At 51.6% G+C, this 21,829-nt stretch overlaps 1 long non-coding RNA gene across 2 annotated transcripts; it reads right to left on the bottom strand.

Moving 5' to 3' along the window:
* Positions 1-1,253: 1,253 nt before the first annotated feature.
* On the bottom strand, positions 1,254-19,630 carry LOC138985607 (uncharacterized). 2 transcript variants are annotated; one of them, XR_011462641.1, is made up of 5 exons: positions 19,114-19,630; positions 17,131-18,135; positions 13,625-13,746; positions 7,621-7,686; positions 1,254-4,563 (listed from the first exon to the last, which is right to left on the bottom strand). It is a non-coding gene; the product is annotated as an uncharacterized lncRNA (long non-coding RNA). The 2 variants fall into 2 exon arrangements; XR_011462640.1 differs by lacking the exons at positions 1,254-4,563; positions 7,621-7,686 and adding an exon at positions 12,893-13,480.
* Positions 19,631-21,829: the final 2,199 nt, after the last annotated feature.

The following is a 21,829-nucleotide window of genomic DNA, read 5'->3' as shown; positions in this document are numbered from 1 at the left end:
TCTTAACTAATTACATATGCAAGGACCCTGTTTCCACCTATGGGCACATTCTGAGGTGCTGGGGGTCAGGACTGCAACATACAACATTTTGGGAACACAGTTAAACCCTTTCCCCTTGGATATGCTGTTGCCTCCATCCGACATGTTCTTTTTTCTGGAAGCTCAGTCTTCCTAGAAGATCTAGTCCCAGCTGGACCCTGTCCCACCGCTGTGCCCTCTGCATCCTCCCTTTACCCCTGACCTGTGCATCCAGGCTCTGCCCCCCTGGGTCCCGCCCCGCCCCTGCCCCCCTGGACCATGCCCCGGGCCCACCTCTTTTGCACCCTCTACCAGGCTGGCCCAGACTGTGGGAGTGTGGAGTTGCAGCACCTCACCCCGCTTCCTTCGCTCCCCCCAAACCTCAGGTACCTCGGATCCCCCTCCACCTTATCCTTTAATTCTGCTCATCTTCCTTCTCCTTCTGCCGTTGTTTGTTTCCAGAATTAATGAGACTGAAATAACTTTTCAGAACTTTGGGGGGTTCGGGGGCGTCTCTTCAGGAAGCAGGAGATGCCTGGGGGAAGCCAGGCGCTCCTGAGTTGGTGGAGGCTTTCTTCAGCGTTCTGGGGCCCAGGCGGCTCCCCGGAGGAGTGCTTCTGTGTGATGCAGTCTGCGGACGCCTCCTGCTGATGTCAAGCCCCCCCGCTGGGGGCAGGAGGAATGTTAATGACAGCCGCTCCCCTCTGGGTAATCTGCCAACCGTGTTCCCACCACAGGCTGATTGCATCCTTATTAAAAAACGAAAGGCAAAAAAAAAAAAAAAAAAAGAATCACGCTGGCATTGTCGCTATCCCGTTTTTAAAGACTGGGAAACTGAGGTCCGCCTCTTTGGAACCAGGAGATGTAAAGGGAAAGCAGGGAGGCGGCCTTGGGCTTGAACAGAGAACTGGGGTCCTGGACTGAGACCTCAATAAGGGAGGGCACACAGAGGGAAGGGGGCAGAGACCAGCACAGCTGTCTCTGTGCTTGTTAGCCTCCAGGCCAAGTCCGGCACCCAGACCGCGCCCAGGAACAACTGCTGGCCTGTGCAGGGGCCCACCAGACCCCCACGAGGGGAGAGGAGCTCCGTTCCACCCCAGACCCTGGTCCTGTAACTGACCAAAAAAGGAGCTCCCACATTCTCCAGGTCTCCTTTATTTGAAAAGCCGTTTCTAGTAACACCATCAAAGCGGCCAGCTGACCAGACCCAGGGAGCGGCTGTCTCAAGGAAACAGTAAACCAGATGAAAGATGACTTCCTCATATTCGGTTGACATGCTTTATGTGCGATGCCTCTTATGACAACAGAAGGTGTATAAAAAGGCTCTGTTACAGTTTCCTGGAAATAATAAAATAACTTGGAGGGACTGGTAAGCCAAGGAACCTGCAGATGAATGAATAGCCATAAAAGAGAACTTCCCTCATATTTCATGAGGTTGCAGCTTGGCTGTCTGGCAGGTGAGGAAGGAAAAGGGGGATTATTTCGAGAACCGTTTATGATGCGTCCAGAAGTGTCCAGCTCATTGTAGGATCAGCGTTCAGACTGCAATGAAGGGCACGAGCATTACAGTTTTCTCTCTTTAAATATCCTTTTGGGAGACAGCAGTTTTAGGAGAGTATCTGGGGCTTCCCTGATGACTCAGTGGGTAAAGAATCCTCCTGCAATGCAGGAGACAATGGAGGCATGGATTTTATCCCTGGGTTGTAAAGATACCCTGGAAGAGAAAATGGCAACCCACTCTGGTATTCTTGCTTGGGAAATCCCAGAGTTGGACATAACTGAACGACTGAGCACACACATAAAATCTAATGAATACCGGTTACCCTCTGTGGGGTGGGTATCCATGTTCAGACTCGATAGCGTGCTGTGCCACCTTGTGGGGAGCGATCATTACCTCCGTGTTACAAATGGGGAAACTGAGGCTCTGACAGGTGCAGGGACTGCCCAAGGCCTCAGAATAAACAAGAAACAGGACTGGGAATCATCCTAAGGCTTGGCTAACTTCCAAGTCCCCGTCCTGTGGTCACATAGTCATCAGTTCAGTTCAGTCGCTCAGTTATGTCTGACTCTTTTCGACCCCATCGACTGCAGCACGCCAGGCCTCCCTGTCCATCACCAAGTCCTGGAGCTTGTTCTAACTCATGTCCATCGAGTCGGTGATGCCATCCAACCATCTCATCCTCTGTTACCCCCTTCTCCTTCTGCCTTCAATCTTTCCCAGCATCAGGGTCTTTTCCACTGAGTCAGTTCTTCACATCAGGTGGCCAAAGTATTGGAGTTTCAGCTTCAGCATCAGTCCTTCCAATGAATATTTAGGACTGATTTCCTTTAGGATGGACTGGTTGCATCTCCTTGCTGTCAAGGGACTCTCAAGAGTCTTCTCCAACACCACAGTTCAAAAGCATCAATTCTTTGGCACTCAGCTTTCTTTATAGTCCAGTTCACATCCATACATGACTACTTAAGGAGTTCATGATCTGAGCTGCAGTCAGCTCCCAGTGTTGCTGACTATATAGAGCTTCTCCATCTTTGGCTGCAAAGAATATAATCAATCTGATTTTGGTATTGACCATTGGTGATGTTCATGTGTAGAGTCTTCTCTCATGTTGTTGGAAGAGGGTGTTAGCTATGACTGGTGTGTTCTCTTGGCAAAACTCTATTAGCCTTTGTCCTGCTTCATTCTGTACCCCAAGGCCTAATTTGCCTGTTACTCCAGGTATCTCTTGACTTCCTACTTTTGCATTCCAGTCCCCTATGATGAAAAGGACATCTTTTTTGGGTGTTAGTTCTAGAATGTCTTGTAGGTCTTCATAGAACTGTTCAACTTCAGCTTCTTCAGTGTTACTGGTCAGGGCATAGACTTGGATTACCGTGATATTGAATGGTTTGCCTTGGAAATGAACTTGGTCATTTTTGAGATTGTATCCAAGTACTGCATTTCAGAGTCTTTTGTTGACTATGATGGCTACTTCATTTCTTCTAAGGGATTCCTGCCCACAGTAGTAGATATACTAGTCATCTGAGTTAAATTCACCCATTCCAGTCCATCTTAGTTCACTGATTCCTAGAATGTCGACGTTCACTCTTGCCATCTCCTGTTTGACCACTTCCAATTTGCAATTCATGAACCTAACATCCCAGGTTCCTATGCAGTATTGTTCTTTACAGCATCAGACTTTATTTCCATCACCAGTCACATCCACAACTGGGCGTGTTTTTGCTTTGGCTCTATCTTTTCATACTTTCTGGAGTTATTTCTCCACTCTTCTCCAGTAGCATATTGGGCACCTACCGACCTGGGGAGCTCATCTTTCAGTGTCATATCTTTTTGCCTTTTCATAATGTTCACGGGGGTTCTCAAGGCAAGAATACTGAAGTGGTTTGCCATTCCCTTCTCCAGTGGACCACATTTTGTCGGAAGTCTCCACCATGACCCGTCTGTCTTGGGTGGCCCCACACGGCATGGCTCATAGTTTCATTGAGTTAGACCAGGTTTGGTCCTTGTGATCAGTTTGGTTAGTTTTCTGTAGTTGTGGTTTTCACTCTGTGTGCCCTGTGGTGGATAAGGATTAGCTTATCAAAGCTTCCTGATGGGAGAGACTGACTGTGGGGGAAACTGGGTCTTGTTTTGCTGTGTGGGGGCATGCTCAGTAAATCTTTAATCCAATTTTCCGTTGATGGGTGGGGCTGTATGCCCTCCCTGTTTTTTGACCGAGACCAAACTATGGTGGAGGTAACGAGGATAATGGGGGCCTCCTTCAAAAGGCCCTGTGCACGCACTGCCACGCTCAGTGCCCTGACCCTGCAGCAGGCCACTGCTGACCTACGCCTCTGCCAGAGACTCCTGGGTCTCCACAGGCAAGTCTGGGTCAGTCTCCTGTTGGGTCACTGCTCCTTTCTCCTGGGTCCTGGTGCACAGGGTTCTGTTTGTGCCCGCCAAGAGTCTGTTTCCCAGTCCTGTGGAAGTTCCGGCGGCTCTATGGTGGGGTTGATGGCGACCTCCTCCAAGAGGCCTCTGCCACACCCAGGTCTGCTGCACCAGAGCCCCCGCCCTGCGGCAGGCCCCTGCCGACCCGCACCTCCGCAGGAGGCGCTCAGGTACTCAAAGGCAGGTCTGGCTCAGTCTCGGTAGGGTCTCCTGCTGTGCACAAGGTTTGTTTGAGCCTGCTGAGCGTCTATGGCAGGTATGGGATTTGATTCTAAACGTGTTTTCGCCCCTCCTACTGTCTTGCTGTGGCTTCTCCTTTGCCCTTGGACATGGGATATCTTTTTTTGGTGGGATCCAACATTCTCCTGTTGATGGTTGCTCAGCGGTGAGTTGTAATTTTGGAGTTCTCGCAGGAGAAGATGCGTGCACGTCCGAGGCAGCAAGGGGACTCGTGTGCACCGGTCAGCCGGGGGAGCAGTAGGGACCCGCAAGCAGGCACCGCTTCCTGTTCCCTGTTCCAGGAAAGCCAGGAAAAGGAGGACTGGCGAGAGCTTGACAGATGCCTGGCTTCAGACTGGAAGACCAGTCACCTGTCATTCCTGGACTCTGCACTGCATCTGTCAAAGAAAGAACACCCAAGAGAAGGAAAATAAAGGAAAAAATACCCCAGAATTCCTAAAGAACAATATAAAACCTGAAGTATAGAGAGCAGTTTACCCAAGGCCAAGTCAGTATTGATGGTCACATCATCATATAAAGGTTTGAAACTAACTTATTCTCTTCAAATTGTACTTTAAAATATGCAATGTGAAAGCTCCTCTAAGAAGACTTGGAAACAAAAGCTTCTGCTACCAAAATAAAATCCAATTAAAAAAAGCCACTCATTAGACCCTAATAGGATATGTTCATTAAGATTATTGGCTCCATGTTAGTTTTCTTTGCACTTGCTAATTTTAAATATTTTTAAATATGTGACAAGACAGACCTGAAATTATTCATCTATTATGGTAACATCTCAGTGTTTAATGTATTTTCAACACCTTGTAAAGCGATGTCTCACTTTGGTGTCTTTCTTGTCCCCCCTCCCTTTTTTCTATCTAAAGTTAGAGCTGGGTTAACAGATATGGAAATGAAGAGCCAGTGTGGAGGTGGGGCTCTCCTTCTAGGAATGGCTCTTTTTCTTAGCTTCATTTCTGGTGGCACTTGGTCTTTGGTGCTGCATGGGCTTTCCTCTCGTCGTGGCGAGCAGGGGCTACTCTTGCGCAGGCTTCTCACTGTGGTGGCTGCTCTTGTTGCGGAGCACGGGCTTTAGGGCACGTGGGCTGCAGTAGTGTGGCTCATTGGCTCTAAGGCACAGGCCCAAGAGCTGTGGTGCACAGACACATTGCTTTGTGGCACGTGGGATCTTCCCAGACCAGGGACTGCACTTGCTTTGGGAGGCATGGATCCTTTACCACTGAGCCATCAGGGAAGCCCCTCTAGGGATGTTTTATTCCAGTTCCTTGAGTTGATTTTTTTCCATTTTATTTGGGTATAACTGGAAGTATGCAAAGTGAAAGTCACTCAGTTGTGTCTGATTCTTTGCGACCCTATGGGCTATACAGTCCATGGAATTCTCCAGGCCAGGATACTACAGTGGGCAGCCTTTCCCTTCTCCAGAGGATCTTCCCAACCCAGGGACTGAACCCAGGTCTCCCGCACTGCAGGCGGATTCTTTACCAGCTGAGCCACAAGTATGCAAAAGCCTACATAATTCAAGTGGACATTTTGATCTGTTTTGACATAGGTATATATATCTCCATCAAGATAAAAGTTTCCGGGGGACTTCCCTGGTGGTCCAGTGGTTAAGACTTCACCTTCCAATGCAGGGTGTTCAGGTTCACTCCCTGGCTGGGGAGCTAAGATCCCACATGTCTTAGGGCCAAAAAACCAAAAATATAAAACAGAAGCAATACTGCAACAAACTCAATGAAGGCTTAAAAAAACTGTCCACATAAAAAAATATTAAAAAAAAAATTTCTGTCATGCTCCCCTCAAGTTTTCCTCCTGCTCTTCTGTAATTCATCCCCTCCCTTCCTATCCCCAGGCGATCACTTATCAATCTTCTGATTACTTTGCATTTTTAAAGAATTTTATATAAGGTCATACAGTATGAATTTTTTTCCACCTTAGTTTAGTGATTTGAGACTCATTCACACTGTTCTGTATCAATAGTCTGTTCCTTTTTTCTTGCTGAGTAGTATTCCATTGAATGGATATACCAAAATTTCTTAATCCATTCACCCATTGATAGACATTTTGATCATTTCCAGCTTTTGGCTAGTTTGAATAAAGCTGCCGTGGACAGGTATATGAGTCTTTGTGTGGACATGATCTCATCCCTTTTGGGTAAACACCTAAGACTGGGTTATATGGCAGGTACATCCTTAACTTCCTAAGGAAACGGTCAGACTGTTCTGTAAGGTAGGCGTACATTGTACATTCCCACTGGCCATGAATGAAAGTTCTCCTTGATCCAGATCCCTGTCAATTCTGGCATTGATTTTAATGTATAGTTCTGGCCTCTGCCAGGGAATAAACCTCGGGCTTATTTAATGATTGTCAAAGTCCCTTCAATGTTGCCTTCTAACTGTCTTCTTGCTCACTGCTCCTACCTTATCAATGCTCTCCTCCTAACTGGCCTTCTCTAGGGTTCTTTCTCCCTCCAACCCAGCCTCTGTGTCAGCCTGCAAGGTCTCTTCAAGATGCAACACTGCAGGTGCACTTGCCTTGTTTAGGACCAAGTCGTGGTTTCCCAGTTGTGAGAATACACCTCTCCCAGAATACAATTATGATCCTGCAAGACCTGCCCTGCTGGCTCACCCCAGGCCCCAGTTCCCAGAATCCAGTCTTCCTTCTGATCTTTTTTAATTTAATTTTTAAAATATTTATTAATTTGGCTGTGCCGCTCGGGCTTTTCCTGTAGTTGCAGCGAGTGGGGGCAGTGTTCGGGCTTCTCGTGGCAGTGGCTCCCCTTGTTGCGGAGCACAGGCTCTAGGGTGCACAGACTTCAGTAGTTGTGGCCCCTGGGCTCTAGAGCACAGGCTCGGGAGTTGCAGCAGACAAGCTTAGTTGCTGCACAGCATGTGGGATCCTCCCAGACCAGGGATCGAACCTGTGTCTCCTGCATTGGCAGGCAGATTCTTTATCACTGAGCCACCAGGGAAGCTGCCTTTCTGTTCTTTTCATAGCTAAATTCAACCAGAATACATGCTTTGCTTGGTTCCTACCTGATGTACCCACACAGTTTTATGATTTTTTTTTAATTTGGAATAACTTGTCAATATTAAAAACATAAAAATCCATAAGAACCTTAATGGGCAGGCATTCCCCGTGCAACAGAAGTGAGCTAGAGTGGGTGGCTGCCTCTTTAAGACAGCGTGGGCGCCTGCCCACACCTCACCCTGTGAGGGTCCCTCCTTTTCTTGCACCTGCTCTTCTCCACTCATCTTTGCTAAATTCACACCTGTTCCTCTCCCAGATCCGACCTGAAAAGGGGAAGCTTCTGCATCTCCCATCCTTCCTCCAGTGCAGGGACCCCGTACAGGCAAGGGCAGTCTCCATATCGTGTGTGTGCCATGGAGGCACGCCCTCTCTCTTTCTGTCCCTTGACTTGGTGAGATCAGTCTGCTGACCTTTCGGGACTCCTGGGATGCAAACACAAAGCCATTTCAGTCTCTCGGGAGGCGATTACAGCAGCCCTGTAAGCAGGAAGACAGTTCATATTAGTTTTTGATGTAGGAAATAGGATTTTCAAGTCTGCAGCGAGATAAAGATTAGGTTGCGAGAGGTAAGCATTCTGGAAGTTACTGCAGCTCCCCTTTCAGTAGATCAGGAAGCAGGCCTGGTGGCCTGAATCAGGGAAACCTGCCCTCCCAGCTCCGTGTCTTGTGCAGGAGGAAGGATGTGGGCACAGGGAGCTGAGCTGTGTCACACACGCCTCTCCCTGGGCTGGAAGTGCACGCAGGTAGGGCATTACACAGAGGCTTCTGTTTCAGTTTCTTTTCAGGACCTGGTTTGGGGGAGCGGCCTGTCAGACCGCCCTGCCCCAGCTGGTAGAAAGAGGGAAGCCCTGAGTCCCCCTCCTCCAAGTGCCCCTGTTTCCACATGACGTGGGTGGGACCAGAAATACATCCTTTTGAGAGGGATGAGAAAGCTGGACTTCTGGTTTGACCTGGGGTTGGGGCCTGTGGGCAGGGACAGATGGGTGTGGTAGGACCAACCTCCTCTGCCCTGGTTGGGGATGGGGTACAGCACCTCTCCTAGAGGCAAGAATGGTCAGGGTCAACTGCAGTTCTGACCAGACTCCAGGAGAACAGAGCTCCCCCACCCCTTCACCCAGTGACAGACTCTGGCAAGAGGCAGGTCTGCACACAGACCCTGGGGGCAGGGCCACCTTGTGGGCGTGTGGCCTGTGCAGACCACCGGGCCTGCACTCAGAAGGGCACGAGCTTAGTTTAATGCTCTGCTGTCACCGTCTTGAAATTCTTAGCAGTTTTTGAACAAAACAAAATTTTCCTTTGGCTCTGAGCCCTGAGAATTATGTAGCCAGTTTTCAGGAGACCAGCCGAGGTTCATCCGAGGATGAGATGGAGGCCAGGGCCCCTTCCCGCTAGTGCTACAAGGTCGTGAAACCACCTGCTGTCCACATTAGCCACCTGGAAGGTCTGGGGGGACTTTTGGAGGACTGGCGGACAGGGAAACCCTAAAGAGATTAAAGGGACTATTGAGATTAGGGAAGGATGCTGTGTTTGCTGAATTGGGCTAAAGTTTGTTTTCTTCTCTTCTCTCCCCTCCCCTTCCTCCAGCAACAAGCGGGCCTGGGAGGAAGTTCAGATGAGTTTATAGACAATATTTACAGAGGAACACAGAGGTTACACTTGGCACATCTGTATAGCGTGGGAATCTGTGTGATCTGGCCACAAGTGACGGATCTCTGCTTTTCACCCAGTTGGCAAGATCAAGGAAAAAGCTACAATAACCCGATCTTAGAGGAATAAGTGGCAGTCGTTTAGGTAGGTATGCAAAAGTGTCCTGATGTCCACCAAAAGACATGCGTTTTAGTGTTCCCAGCAGCACTTTTCATAAAAGCCTCAAACTGGAAACTACCCACTTGGCCAGCAGCAGCAGAATGGAAAATTGTGGTAGATTCACACAAGGAAATACTGTATGGCAATATGAGTAATCTACGAGCACACGAGGAACATGGATAAATCTCACAAATGTAATGCTGAGGGAAGAAGCCAGACACAAAAGAGTACATGCGTATGATTCCACTCAGATGAAGTGCAAAACCTGCAAAAGTATTCAGAAGTCAGAGACACCCTTGGGTCCTCCAATGAGTAGGGACTAGGAAGGGAAATGCAAGAAACTTTTCAGGGTGCTGGAGATGTTCTATTTCTTGACCTAGGCACTGATTACCGGAGCTCTGTATGATTATTATACTTTAATAAAAAGTTTAAAAAATTTTTAAAAAGAAGCAGTTGTTAACAAAGAGGGAAAGGGACTGATAAGAAAAAGAAAGATGCCTCTAGACTGGTGTGCTGGTGACCGGGCACCTCCTGGGCTGGGGAGAGAGCGAGCTGAGCACCTGGTTGCCTAGGGACACCCTGCATCCCCTCAGGAAGTTGGAAGAGATGATGAAGGTGATGGAAGTTTTCTTCTGTTTAGTGATGGAGCAGCCGGTCAGGAAAGGGAGGGGAGGGGAGTCCAGGACCCGGGAACAGAACGTTCTGGCTGATGCAGGAAGGACAGACCATTAGTTCTGTCCAAACAGTTCCATTTGCTGGAAAGGCTTCTTCCTGTAAGCCTCAGAGAGGCTGGTACCAGCTCGGGAAGACAAAGGTAGTATTGGGAGGAAGGAACAGATGTTCCTGAGAAGACAACTGGAAACTGAGGTTCCGCAAAGAAGAGGGGGATCCTGGGAGGAGCAGTCTATAAGAGAAGGTACCCCATTAGTCCCGGATTTACTTCTTTGAATCTTGCTAAGTGTTACACTGCCTTTCCTCCAAGTGATGCACAGAGTGATTTTAACAAAGGATAACGATTTCCATAGGAAAAGTTATGGCCATGCACAGAGTGATTTTAACAAAGGATAACGATTTCCACTGGAAAAGTCATGGGCGCCAAGGGGCCACTGCTCTTGCCTCTGGACAGAGCCATGTCCTCATGATCCTAGACCTGCTTTTGAGATTCTCTGGAGATGGCGCTTCTGCAATCTGTCTTGGTGCTCATTCTCGTGCTCAGGAAAGCAGCCTTTGTGTCCACCCTAAATCCCTTCTGAGGCAACATTTCCTCTTGTTCGAGGCTCAGATGAGAAGGCATGAGGCAGGACCTCCAGCTGAGGGTGACTGTGCTGTCCTGGGGGGAGGGGTGCCCAGCTTCAGTTACCCAGAGGGAGGCCGGCAGCAGCGTCCCTAACCACCCCGAGGTGTGGAGGAAGGTCACTGGGCAGCCCAGCGACACCTTCCTCAGGAGACGCGGCGAGACGGGATGGCCCGGGAGCCCAGCCTATCACACGGGCCCCGTGCAGTGGGGAAAGCCTGCCCACGGCCCCCGAGACTCTCCCCTGAACTGCCAACCTCCGAATCCCTTCTTAGCCACTCGATTTACCTTCCCTGTGTGGCAGTCTTACAGTCTGTAAAATGGGATGGACAGTAATGGTCCTTAGCTCGCCTGGTCGTCATGACAGTGAAGTGAGACAGCACATAGACCATGCCCGGCACAGCACCCACACGTGGGCAGGAGCTTGGCGAGTGTTAATAGGACTGTTTTCCGGGAAGGGATATGCTGGATGGGTAGATAAGCCCAACCCCCCCACCCCCTCCTCCCAGGTCTGCCTCTCCAACTGGTTATTCCTGCCCGCTTGTGGCTCTTTAACGTTAACTTAAAATTAAATAAGATTAAAAATAAATGCAGTTATTGATTGCACAAGCCACATGGCCAGTGCTCAGGAGCCTCACGTGGCCAGAGGCTGCCATATTGGATGGTGTAGAGAGAGAATGTCACCCTCCGTCCCTGCAGAATGTTCGACAGGACAGTGTTGTTTAGATCAGTGAGCAGAGCAGGTGCCTAAAAGGAACAGAAGTAGGGCAGGCAGGCTTTAAAGGGGGTGAAGTTTGGGGTCCACAGGAGGCGTCCCTCTGCGTGTTGAGTAGGAGGCATCACGTGGGTGGGAGCCAATGATGAGAGGGTCGGAGAACACACAGCCCTCCCCAGCCTGCCCGTGGGACCCAGGATGCAGGCTTCATCCTCCACCCTCCCAGACAGCCCGCGGGTGCGACAGTGAGTGGGGTCACTCAGAAGGCTGGGCACGTGTTCCCTGCCTGCCCTGCTCCCCGCGGGACTGCGGAGGCAGCGCCTTGAATTTCCTCAGCAGTACGGTGCGAACAGGCAGTTACACCAAGTCCTCATTTGTCCTCCCTAAGTGCTAAGTGATCGGTGATCCATCGAGGCTCTGATAATTTCTGAAGGGCTCTTTTACGAGATCGCTGATAAAGTTCTGAAATGATCATGCCTATTTAGGGGAAGATAACAGCCGGAGTGGGGCCGTGAGTTTGTCAGAAGAAATTCCAGCCGGGTGGGCATTTAAGGAAGGAGATGAAGTCAGCGTTGGGAGACAATGAATTAGATGGCCGGATGTGTCACTGTAATAATGATGAATAATAAATGGCTGAGAAGCTGCTGTAATTCACAGAGCAGGAGAGGAGCAGAGAGAGGGAAATTTACGGCCTTGGAGTGCTGAGGGAAAGAGAATGCCTCAGACGTGCCTTGGTCTTTTGAAAAGAGGCCTTCTTGAAGACGTACTCCAGGAGAAAAAAAAAGAAACAAGCCTCTTGTCAAAAGCATCTGAATTTCCTGGAGACAAAGGATCTCTGGCTGTTGCAGACTGTCCCTCTGCCCTCTCCCCACCAGCTCCTGCCCTGCCCCCCCAGAATTAGGGCAGCGGTGGGCACAGGCTGCCTCCCCACCCTTCTCTGCCCATGGGCCACGGTCAGGGTGAGGAGAGCCACCAGCTGGAAAAGGACTTTGGGAGATGGGTTTCAAGAGTTTCAAGAGCGCAAGGAGGCTGCTATTTTTTTTTACTAGGGTCCAGGGGTTGCCGTCTTAATATCCATTCAGGGCAACCACTGGAAAAGCCACGAGTCAGAAATAAAATGGGCCTCAGCTCTGTGGATCGATGTGGGTCTTTAATCATTTATTCATGGTCTTCAGGGGATCATAGGCTCGGCCCGTGCGGGAAGACGAGGAAGGGGCACCTGCCAGCTCACCGCGCCCCCACCCCGCCCCCGCAAGCCCTTCCTGCCAGCCTGCAAAGGCGCGTGAGCAGCTCCCAGTTTACACAAATCTGCCCTGACCTCCCCTCTCCTCCCAGCTCTGCCCCGTCTCTGGGCTCCGGGTCAGAGCACAGACTGTCAATCAGCTTGCTGCCCTTGCCATATCTGTCCATCTGCACAGCCGCCGTCGGCTGCCCCCGTGAGATTGCGCACGACGGAGTCACCTCTGAGTGCTGGGTGTCCAGAACGAACAGCGCCACCCTCGCTGGGCTCCTGGCAGCATCCAGCACGCGCGGCCGTGACCTCTTTTCTGAACATTTTCTTTCTTGGCTTCTGGGACCTCGCCTTCCCCTGGGGTCTGTGACTTGTGTCCGGCTCTTAAATTATAAAGGTGACTGAGTGACCACGGGGAGAGGATAATGCCATTGAAGGAACTTTACTGTTGCTCACAGTTCCCCTGGAAACAGGCACACGGCCACACAGGGCTGGGAGGGGAAGCACCAGAGTCAGGAAGGAGGGGACAGCACAGGCCGAGTCCTTTATCTGCAATCCTGGGGGCGGGGAGGGGGGTTGGGGGGAGAGGCAGGGCAAGGGAACAGCCCAGGACCGGCTGGTTGGAATAAGGGTGGCATTCTAGGGTCTGAGCTACCGGGTGGTCTGGTGATTTAAGGCAGAGAAAGTGTTGGCTCGGTGGGTAAGAGTTAGATAAATGTTGGGGTTCTGGACTTGGGATTGTTAGAAAATTTGTCATATGATTTTTGTGTGCACACAAAAGCTAGACCAAGTTGTAAACAATCTGTTAATCTGGCCCCATGATTAATAGATGTCAAACAGACACCTACAAAATCTAAGAAAACTCAGACGATGGTTTGCTCCAGCCTTTTGGCAGCTTCTAATAGTCCTTAGTGGAAGCACATCCATCATAGGAATTGGCAGATGCTGCACGTCACCACCCAGTAACCCTGCTCAGCCCCCTCGCAGACTCTCTCGGCTGGACCGTTGGTATAGCACGATTCTCTCCTGACTCCCAAGTCCACGAGGCCGCCAGTGGCAAGTTTTCCTAGAGTCTGCCCAGAACCCCCCCACGGGACGTACTTGTCGATGGACTCCGGCCTGAGAGCCAGCCGCCAACATCTGCATCCCCCTGGCTGACGGCTTTCTCCGAAGCTGTCCACAGCTAGGGCATTGTTGCCTCCCGAGAGTCATCCTCATCTGGCAACTGCAGGAGTGGGAAGTTACACACCCGAGCCTCCCTGCCCTCTCAGAATTCTCCAGCAGGTCAACGTCTATCGCCCACAAAAGGAACTGACTTGACAACAAACACCACAGACTAGGTGGGAGCGACAGAAATGTATTTACTCACCGTCCTGAAGTCTGGGAGTCTGAGATCATGTTGTCTGCAGGGTGGGTTCCTGTTGAGGCCTCTCTTTCTGGCTTGCAGACAGCAGCCTTCTCGCTGTGTCCACACACGGCCTGTTCTCTGTGCTGAGAGAAAGAGAGACTATTTATAATCGTAACGTGCATGCGTGCTAAGTCACCTCAGTCATGTCCGATTCTGTGTGACCCCATGGACTGTAGCCTGCCAGGCTCCTCTGTCCATGGGGATTCTCCAGGCAAGAATACTGGAGTGGGTTGCCATGCCCTCCTCCAGGGGATCTTCCTGGCCCAGGGATAGAACTCGTATCTCCTGCACTGCAGGCAGATTCTTTACCTGCTGAGTCACTGGGAAAGCCCTATAAGTGTGTAACAGGGAAGAACAAATCAGATTCCATATTGGATTTGTTTCTTTCACTTTAACCTTTTGCTACAAGCTGAGAATGCTGCCTATGGCCTGAAATATATAGGATAGTCCACTCTCAAGACTGACCTTTAAAGCTAGAACACTTTCCCATTCATACAGAGATAAGAAGATGAAGAACAGATGGGAATTCCCTGTGGTCCAGCGGTTGAGAATCTGCCCTCGGATGCAGCGGATGTGGGTTCAGGGAACTAAGATCCCACATGCCACAATGCAGCTAAGCCCGCATGCTCCAACTGAAGGATCCCACGTGCCGCAACTAAGACCCGAGGCAGCCAAATAAATTTTTGTTACAGTTGCAGAACAGAAAATAGCATTTGTCTTGTTGGAGGTTTATAAGACATTGTGACCTGACCTACATGGACAGCTGTAAGAACAAAAATTCCGACACCAAGAACTTTGCAACAACCAGTCACACCCCTTCTCCTTTTAGTATAGAAGAAGCCTGAGTCCTAACTGGAATGAGATGGTTCTTTGGGACGCTAGTCCATCATCTTCTCAGTCTGCTGGTCTTCTGAATAAAGTCGTTCTCCTTGCCTCAACAACTCATCTCTCCATCTACTGGCCTGTCGAGTGGGCGAGCAGTATGTGCTTGGACTCTGTAACATAACGATGCCATTCCTATCGGGGCAGCGACTCACCCTGTGACTTCACTTCACCCTAATCACCTCCCTAAAGGCCCTGTCTCCAAACACAGTCACACTGGGGGCTAGGGCTTCCATGTGGGAATTTTGAGGGGGCAAAACGCCTGCCCTGCCTCACTGCTATCCCCAGGTGGGTGCTTCCTGGGTCTGGGGTCCTCTCATCTCGCGTCTGTTCTGAGATGCGGCTGAAATGTCCTGGTGCTTCTCAGACTGTCCTCTCTGGACCACAGGCTCTCTAACCGAAGATGGTACAAGCCTCCTCCCACCACCCCTCCTAGTAAGGTGAGTGGCGGAGTGGTGAGTCCCAGCTCCCACCAAGGACTCCAGCCTGGGGACAGTCTCTCCCTCCTGGCTCCCGGCCTGGGCCTCCCCCAACCCCCAATCCCGCATTCCTGGACTCTCTGCCACCCCCATCAGGGATTTGGATGGCTCTGACTGGCCTGCACCTTCCAGGGGGCAGGAAGCCATCATCGGGGCCAGTCACAGAGCTCTTGAATCCCACATGCCTGATGCAGCCGATGGGGAAGGTAGGGGAGGCCCTTCTGCTGGCCACCCCTGGAAAACAGAGGCCTGTGCCAGGGCTGGGACTAAGCCTCCCCCGATGAGCCCTCTCAGCTCTGCCCTGGCCCAACTGGGCCCTGGCTGAGAAGGAGGGGCCCCTCCCTCAGGGTTCCAGGACCCTGGAGTGGGGAGAGGCCTCTCAGAGTGCACAGTGCAGCCCACCCATTACTGATGCAGCCCTGGGCTGCCCTCTCTGCAGCCGCTGCACTTGGTTGTAAATTCTAGTTTGGTTTCAGAGTAGCAGGAACCCAGCGCTGTAGCCCTAGAAGGGGAGGCTCGTGTTCCTGGGTCTCTGGATCCTGGAGTCTCAGTCAGCAAAGCTGATGGCCTGTTGTACTACGGATGGCTTCTTGGGGAAGGCTCCTTGTCTCCATCCATCCTGATAGTTGGGGAGGGAGGTGGATTTCAGTGAGTGCCCACAACTCTCTGCCCCCATCCAGAGGTCCTGTGGCCCACGGGGTCCAGGTCATTGCTCTGTGTCTGGGTGTTGAAGGCTGAGGTTAAAATGCTAGGCTGTGGGCTTCCCTGGAGATCTGATGGTTAAGAATCCGCCTTGCAATGCAGGAGACACTGGTTCAATCTCTGATCTGAAAAAAATCTCACGTGCCAAGGGACAACTAAGCCTGTGCACCACAACTCCTTACGTCCACGCTCCCTAGAGCCTGCGAGCCACGGCAAGAGAAGCCACCACAGTGAGAAGCCCGTACGCAGCCACAAAGAGTGGCCCCCGATCACTGCAACGAGAGAGTCCATGTGCCGCGATGAAGACCCAGAGCAGCCAAACCTTTAAAAGAATTTTTTTTTTTTTAAATGCTAGGTTGTAGTTTGTACACAGCACGAGATGGGATGGAAGAGCCAGGGGGCTACTGCTACGATGTCAGTCACCAGCCACTGGCCACAGGCGGCTCTTTATATTAAAATCAACGTCAAAATGCAGTCAAATTAACCATATTCAAGTCCTCAGCAGCTGCAGTATCGGGCAGCTCAGATACAGAGCATTTCCATTGTCGTATAACGTTCTCCTGGCCGGGGCCGGCCTCGAATACTCAGTGCTGGCTGGCCTCATGGGCGAGCACCAGTGCTTCGCAGCCCTCGTGAACAGACGTGTGCCCTGGATGCTTGCTCAACACGCAGCTTCCTGGAGAGAGAGGCCCCCTGCCCAGCTCCCCGGCCTGTGGCCTCCTTCCCTCCACCCCTCCCGTCTTCTGCTTTTCTCCTGGCCCCCACCATGGCCCTTCCTAGGCTCCCAGGGCGAGGCTGGCCTACGGATGGATCTACTTGCCCGCATTAACCATTTCCAGGGTCGGGGGGGCGCTGGGGAGTGGAGGTGGGTGTGGTGTGGCCGCCCCTCTGCGCTGCCTGTGTGGTTCTGGGGGTGCTGCCCTCCCCTCCCCCCGGAACTGTGCCCAGAGCGGGACCCATGTGCCTGGGGGATCTGCCAGAGTGACTGGAAAGATCTGACCACCATGCGCTTTATTGTACCCCCTCTCCCCAGATGTATCTGTTGAAGTCCTAACACTTCAGAATATGACTGTTGGGAGATATGGTCTAATATATATTTATCTACCCACAGCTCACCCCTAGGGCTCCTGAGTCCACAGGTCTGCAGCGGGCCGAAGAATATGTATTTTTTAAACTCTCAAGATTTTTTTTTAATTAGAAACTTCAGGAAAAGCTGCAGAAATGGGAGAGTCCCCGTACACCCCTCACTGAGGTCCCCCCACAGTGCCATCTTCCCTAACCGTGACACAGTGAGGAGACCCGACAGTTAACATGGCTGCAGGACCAACTGCTGAACTGCAGGCTCTGTTCACAGCCCCCCATTTACTACTGTCTTTCTGTTCCAGGATCCGACCCAGGACTCACTGCGTTTCATGGCTACTTCTCTTCCAATCCGGCCTCCCGAGGTGATTCTGACGCGGTGATTCAGGGCCGTCTCCCATAAGACTCTGGCCCATGGATTCATCCCAGGAGACGGCAGGAGGCCGAGGACGGGGGCCCTGAGGACGGGGACCCTGAGGACGGTGGCCCTGGGGCGGGCAGGTGCTGATGGAGCAGAGGGCTTGGTGGGGTAGATCGGGAGAGGCGGTGCTTCAGGGGCCCCGGGCCTCAGCGGTGTGTGTGCATGTCTGCGTGCACGTGAGCGCATGCAGACACACACCTGTGTGTCCATGTGCATGTTCATGCGTCTGTGTGTGCAAGCGTGTGATGGCAGATGCGTGTCTGCATGCCTGGGTGTTTGCAGTCATCTCTGTGTGCACATGTGCGGGTGGGCACATGTGTTGAGTTGGGTGGTGAAGAGCAGTGAGACCGGGGGATCTTGAGGCCAGCAGAGCAGCTGCCAGTGCAGGGGACGCCTTCCCCCTCCCCCAAGAAAACCCCAAAGTCTCTTCACTACCAAGTAAGCATCTAATGTCATAACAAACCAACATTAAAGACTTCTAAAAGCAACATGAAACTAAACTAACTTCGTGAAAATTAGGGGAGGCACATGAGGGTGTAAGGTGTGTTAAGCATCCTGCAACTTGATGACCCAGGGTAACCTTTTAGGGTCCTGGAGATGCCAGTGAACTGCAGGCTTAATAGGGTAAGAATCCATGTTAAAAATGTAAGAGCTAAAATACTAGGAAAAGAATGTATGCCTTCCAAAAATAGAGGAGGGGAAAGGGCAACGTTTACCGAGAGCTTGCTGTGCTGCTGCTGCTCTGGGGAGCTCTCCCCACGGTCTTCCGCGTTTTGTTTTATTTTTAATGTCCATTTCACAGATGGGAAAGTGGAGGCACTGAGAGCTCGGGGAGCCTGCCAAGGGTCACCGGTTCCAGGATAAGGGTCAAGGCAGTTTGGCCCAGTGACCTCGAGCCCATCGTCTCCCTGGGGAAGAAGAAAAAAGCAAAGGAAAAGTGTAAGAAACATAAGCATGTACGGGGCACACGTTCTTCTCAACCCCCATAGACACGCTGAAGAGACGGAAGCTGGGGCTCCGAGGCGGTGTGGCCAAGTCACCTCAGGGGAGAGGTGGGATGGCGTCGGGAGCCCAGTGTAGCCTTCCAGCCCATCGCCCCACACAACCCTTCACCCGGAGCCAGCGAGTGGCCCTGGCAACAGCAAAGAAGTGAAAATACAGGGCTGCTTGTATCCTTAATAATAGAAGAGGCCAGTCACTGTAATCAAGCTGGAGACCACCCAGGACATCAGCTAACACATCGTAGGAAGAACAGCAGCTTCCAGATGCTCCCTGGAGCTGAGCCCAGAGCAGTGCCTGCAGTGCGGGCCGGGAGCTCATCTCTGGAACAGGATTTTTAAGGGCCCTGCTTCATCACAGGTCACCTAGTCGGCTACTCTGAGCACGTCGCTTTTGAGATTCATTTAAGCAATATTTGCTTCTCTGCCATATTCAACAAATCCAAACCAGTTTTGTTTTGTTTTTTTGTTTTTTTTTTGAGTCATAGAGGGACATAAGCACAGAAAAGCTATTTATTTGCCTCGCAAACAAGCTTCCTGTTTCACACTGAGACCACCAAGGTATCTGCAGGCATGTATTTCATTGTTCTCTGAAGGCAGAAGTAATATATGTTCATTCTCTAAGCTTGGAAAATACAGAAAAGGACAAGAAGGAAATTCAAAGTCACCCATAATTTGGAGACTACACCTGTCAGCCCTTCTGCGTATATAAACATGTCTTTTAAACATAAAAGTCTACAATTTATTGTATATGTTATTATAGGTATAATATACATGTTATATGTACTTAGAGATACATACGTATGAGGAAAACTTAAAGGAAAAGATTAGGGTAGTGATTAATAGGGGGAGTGAGGGGGCTGACAGGGAGGAGAGACAGGGACTCACATAAACAGGCCACATCTGTATTTTAAGCTGGGTGGCGGGTTCTTAGGCTCCCCAGGTGGTCCAGTGGTAAAGAAATCGCCTGCCAATGCAGGAGACGCAAGAGACATGGGTTCGATCCCTAGGTCGGGAAGATCCTCTGGAGAAGGAAATGGCAATCTGCTCCAGTATTCAAGCCTGGAAAATCCCATGGACAGAGGAGCCTGGCGGGCTACAGGCTATGAGGTTGGACTTGACTGAGCGACTGAGCATGCATGTGGGTAGGCACAGTGAGCATCTGGGTGTGTAGTGTTCTTTAAACGATATATAAAGATTATATCTCTTTTTGGCATATGGTACAGTTTACAGTTAAAGCATCCTGTTTTTAATGGCATCTCCCCTCCCTTGTTTATGTGACAAACACTTGCTGGGCACCTCCTCCATTCCCGGCATTAGGATTCACTGTGGATCGATGCACAAAGACCCCGTCCCTGGGAGCCCGTGTTTGAGTGGAGAGGAGACAGCGCAGCTCGGGGGGGCTGAGCGGGGCAGTTTGTAATTGTCACAGAATGGTCAGGGGATGCTCACTGAGAAGGTGACGATGGAGTAGAGACCGGGAGGAGCTGAGAGAAGTTGTCACTTAGGTCTCTAGGGGCAGACCTCCCAGGAAGCAGAAACAGCCAGGGCATGACCCCGAGGCGGGAGTGCCCTGGGGGGATTCGGGAACCAGGAGGAGCCCCTGTGTTGTAGCAGCGGAGGGCAGGGGCAGGAGAGGGAGGCAGGTGAGAGGGAAACAGAAAAGAGACCAGAGGCCAGCCTGCGGAGGGATCACTGACCCCTGTGGAGGGATGGGTCAGCATCGCAGGACCTGGCTTTTCTCCCAGGGAAATGGGCAGCCCCGGAGGATTCTGAGCAGAGAGCTGGTGTGATCTCACAGAGTCACTCTGGCTGCCGTTGAGAATGGATTTTGGGGTGGCGGGGGGCAGAAGGAGGGAGACCACTTAAGAGGCCTGAGACGGGGGTGATTCGGGTGGAGGTGGTGAGATGTGAGTGGATTCTGGGTCTTTCCTGAAGACGGAGCCCATGGAACTTCCTGTTGGATTGGATGTGGGCGCAGGAGAGGAATCAACGCTGCTGCCAGGATTTTTGACCTGAACAAGGGGGACACTGGAGCGGTGATCTTCCCCCAGATGAGGAAGGCTGCGTGAGGGGCGGAGGGGGCAAGAGGAGAACCACTGCGGTGGGGTGGTCCCTGGAGGCCGAAGGATGGGGTACTGAGAAAAGGGTGCTGCCCACGGGTCAGATGAGACCAGATGGAGAACCGACGTCAGATTCAGGAACTTGACGGCCCCTTTCTGGTGAATGTCATAGGTGGAATGGTGACCCCTCCAAAATACGGTCCCTGCTGCCTGTGAACATGACCTCATTTGCAAAAGGGACTTTTCAGATGGAATTAAGGAAAAGATCTTGAGATGAGCGCACCCTGGATTTAGCGTGGGCCCTAAACCCAGTGCCGTGTGTCTTACACGAGACAGAAAAGGAGAAGACGTCCAGGGAAGAAGGCCCTTGACAGTGGAGGCCGAGACTGGGCGATGCAGGTCGTCAGGGGCTGCTGGCCGCCCCCAGCCCAGAGGAGAGGGGCTGGACCTCGTTCTCCCTCAGAGCCGCCAGAAGGAACAAGCCTGCTGACCCCGTGACTCTGGATTCCTGGCCTTCTGAGCCGAAGTTCTCTTGTTTTAAGGGACCCAGTGTGCGGTGGTGCTTTGTTCGGCCGCCCAGAAAGTTAATACAGCAGAGGAGTTGGGGAGTGGGTGGGTATCCTGGTTGGCTTAAGAGAGGACTGGGGCTGGGGGCTGGGGAGGGAGGCGGGGTGGGGGGACGAGGTTTGGGTGTTGTGGGCGCAGGAGCTGGTGCCCGTGTGGCTGAGACACTGGGGTTTGGGGAGGGAGGCTCCCTCCTGTCTGCTTTGATTTTCCTGAAGCATGGAGTGACCATTTCCCACGTCTTCACATTTTACATCATTTTAGAATTTTTAATATAAACTGATGGATTATTGAAGATCATTCCATTATTCATTGGGTGAGACACGCTTACCTTTTGAGAGCAAGCATCATTTTCTATCAATCCTTTGAAGTGCCTGGGGCTTCCTGGCACCAGCCACATGCCCCCACCTCCAGGAGCCGGGAGAGGAGCCCTTGGCCTGTGGATTCTGCATGCAGTGTGGACAGGTGCCCCGTGTCCCAGGCCTGGAATCCAATCGATTCCTGGGGCGATGGAGGCTTACAGCTGTTGGGGTTTCAGACAGCCAGCTCTGTCTCTCAACAGCCTCACCTACTTGCTTAAAATTCCAGAATTTAATCATCACGCTCAGCATAAAAATAAGAGGGGTAGGTGGCGGGAGGGGAAAATACTGATGGAAATGTGTGGGACCACAGGCCCCAGCTTGAGGTGGGAAGTGTGTTTATTCCCCCGGCTGAGCAGAGTGGATTCTGGCATTGAAGCTGATGGCTCTGTGCAGCTGGTCACCCAAGCGCCAGCCAGCCCACTGCTTCATCCACGTGGGTGCAGCGGGGGATGTGGGACCGTCCTGCCAAGGTTGCAAAGCCAGTCCTTCGAGAGATGATGCAACCCTCCCAGCAGGGCCTGTGAACAAGGCCATGAATCCCTGCGGGGTGACATCTGTCCTGGTTCTCCCTGGTCCATGCAACGGTTTCTCTGAGGCAGTTTTGACTATGTACAC

The sequence above is a fragment of the Bos mutus genome, chromosome 25, assembly GCF_027580195.1.
Source record: "Bos mutus isolate GX-2022 chromosome 25, NWIPB_WYAK_1.1, whole genome shotgun sequence".
NCBI classification, from domain to species: domain Eukaryota; kingdom Metazoa; phylum Chordata; class Mammalia; order Artiodactyla; family Bovidae; genus Bos; species Bos mutus.
Note: the sequence above shows the minus strand (reverse complement) of the source record. Positions and strands in the feature narration are given on the sequence as shown.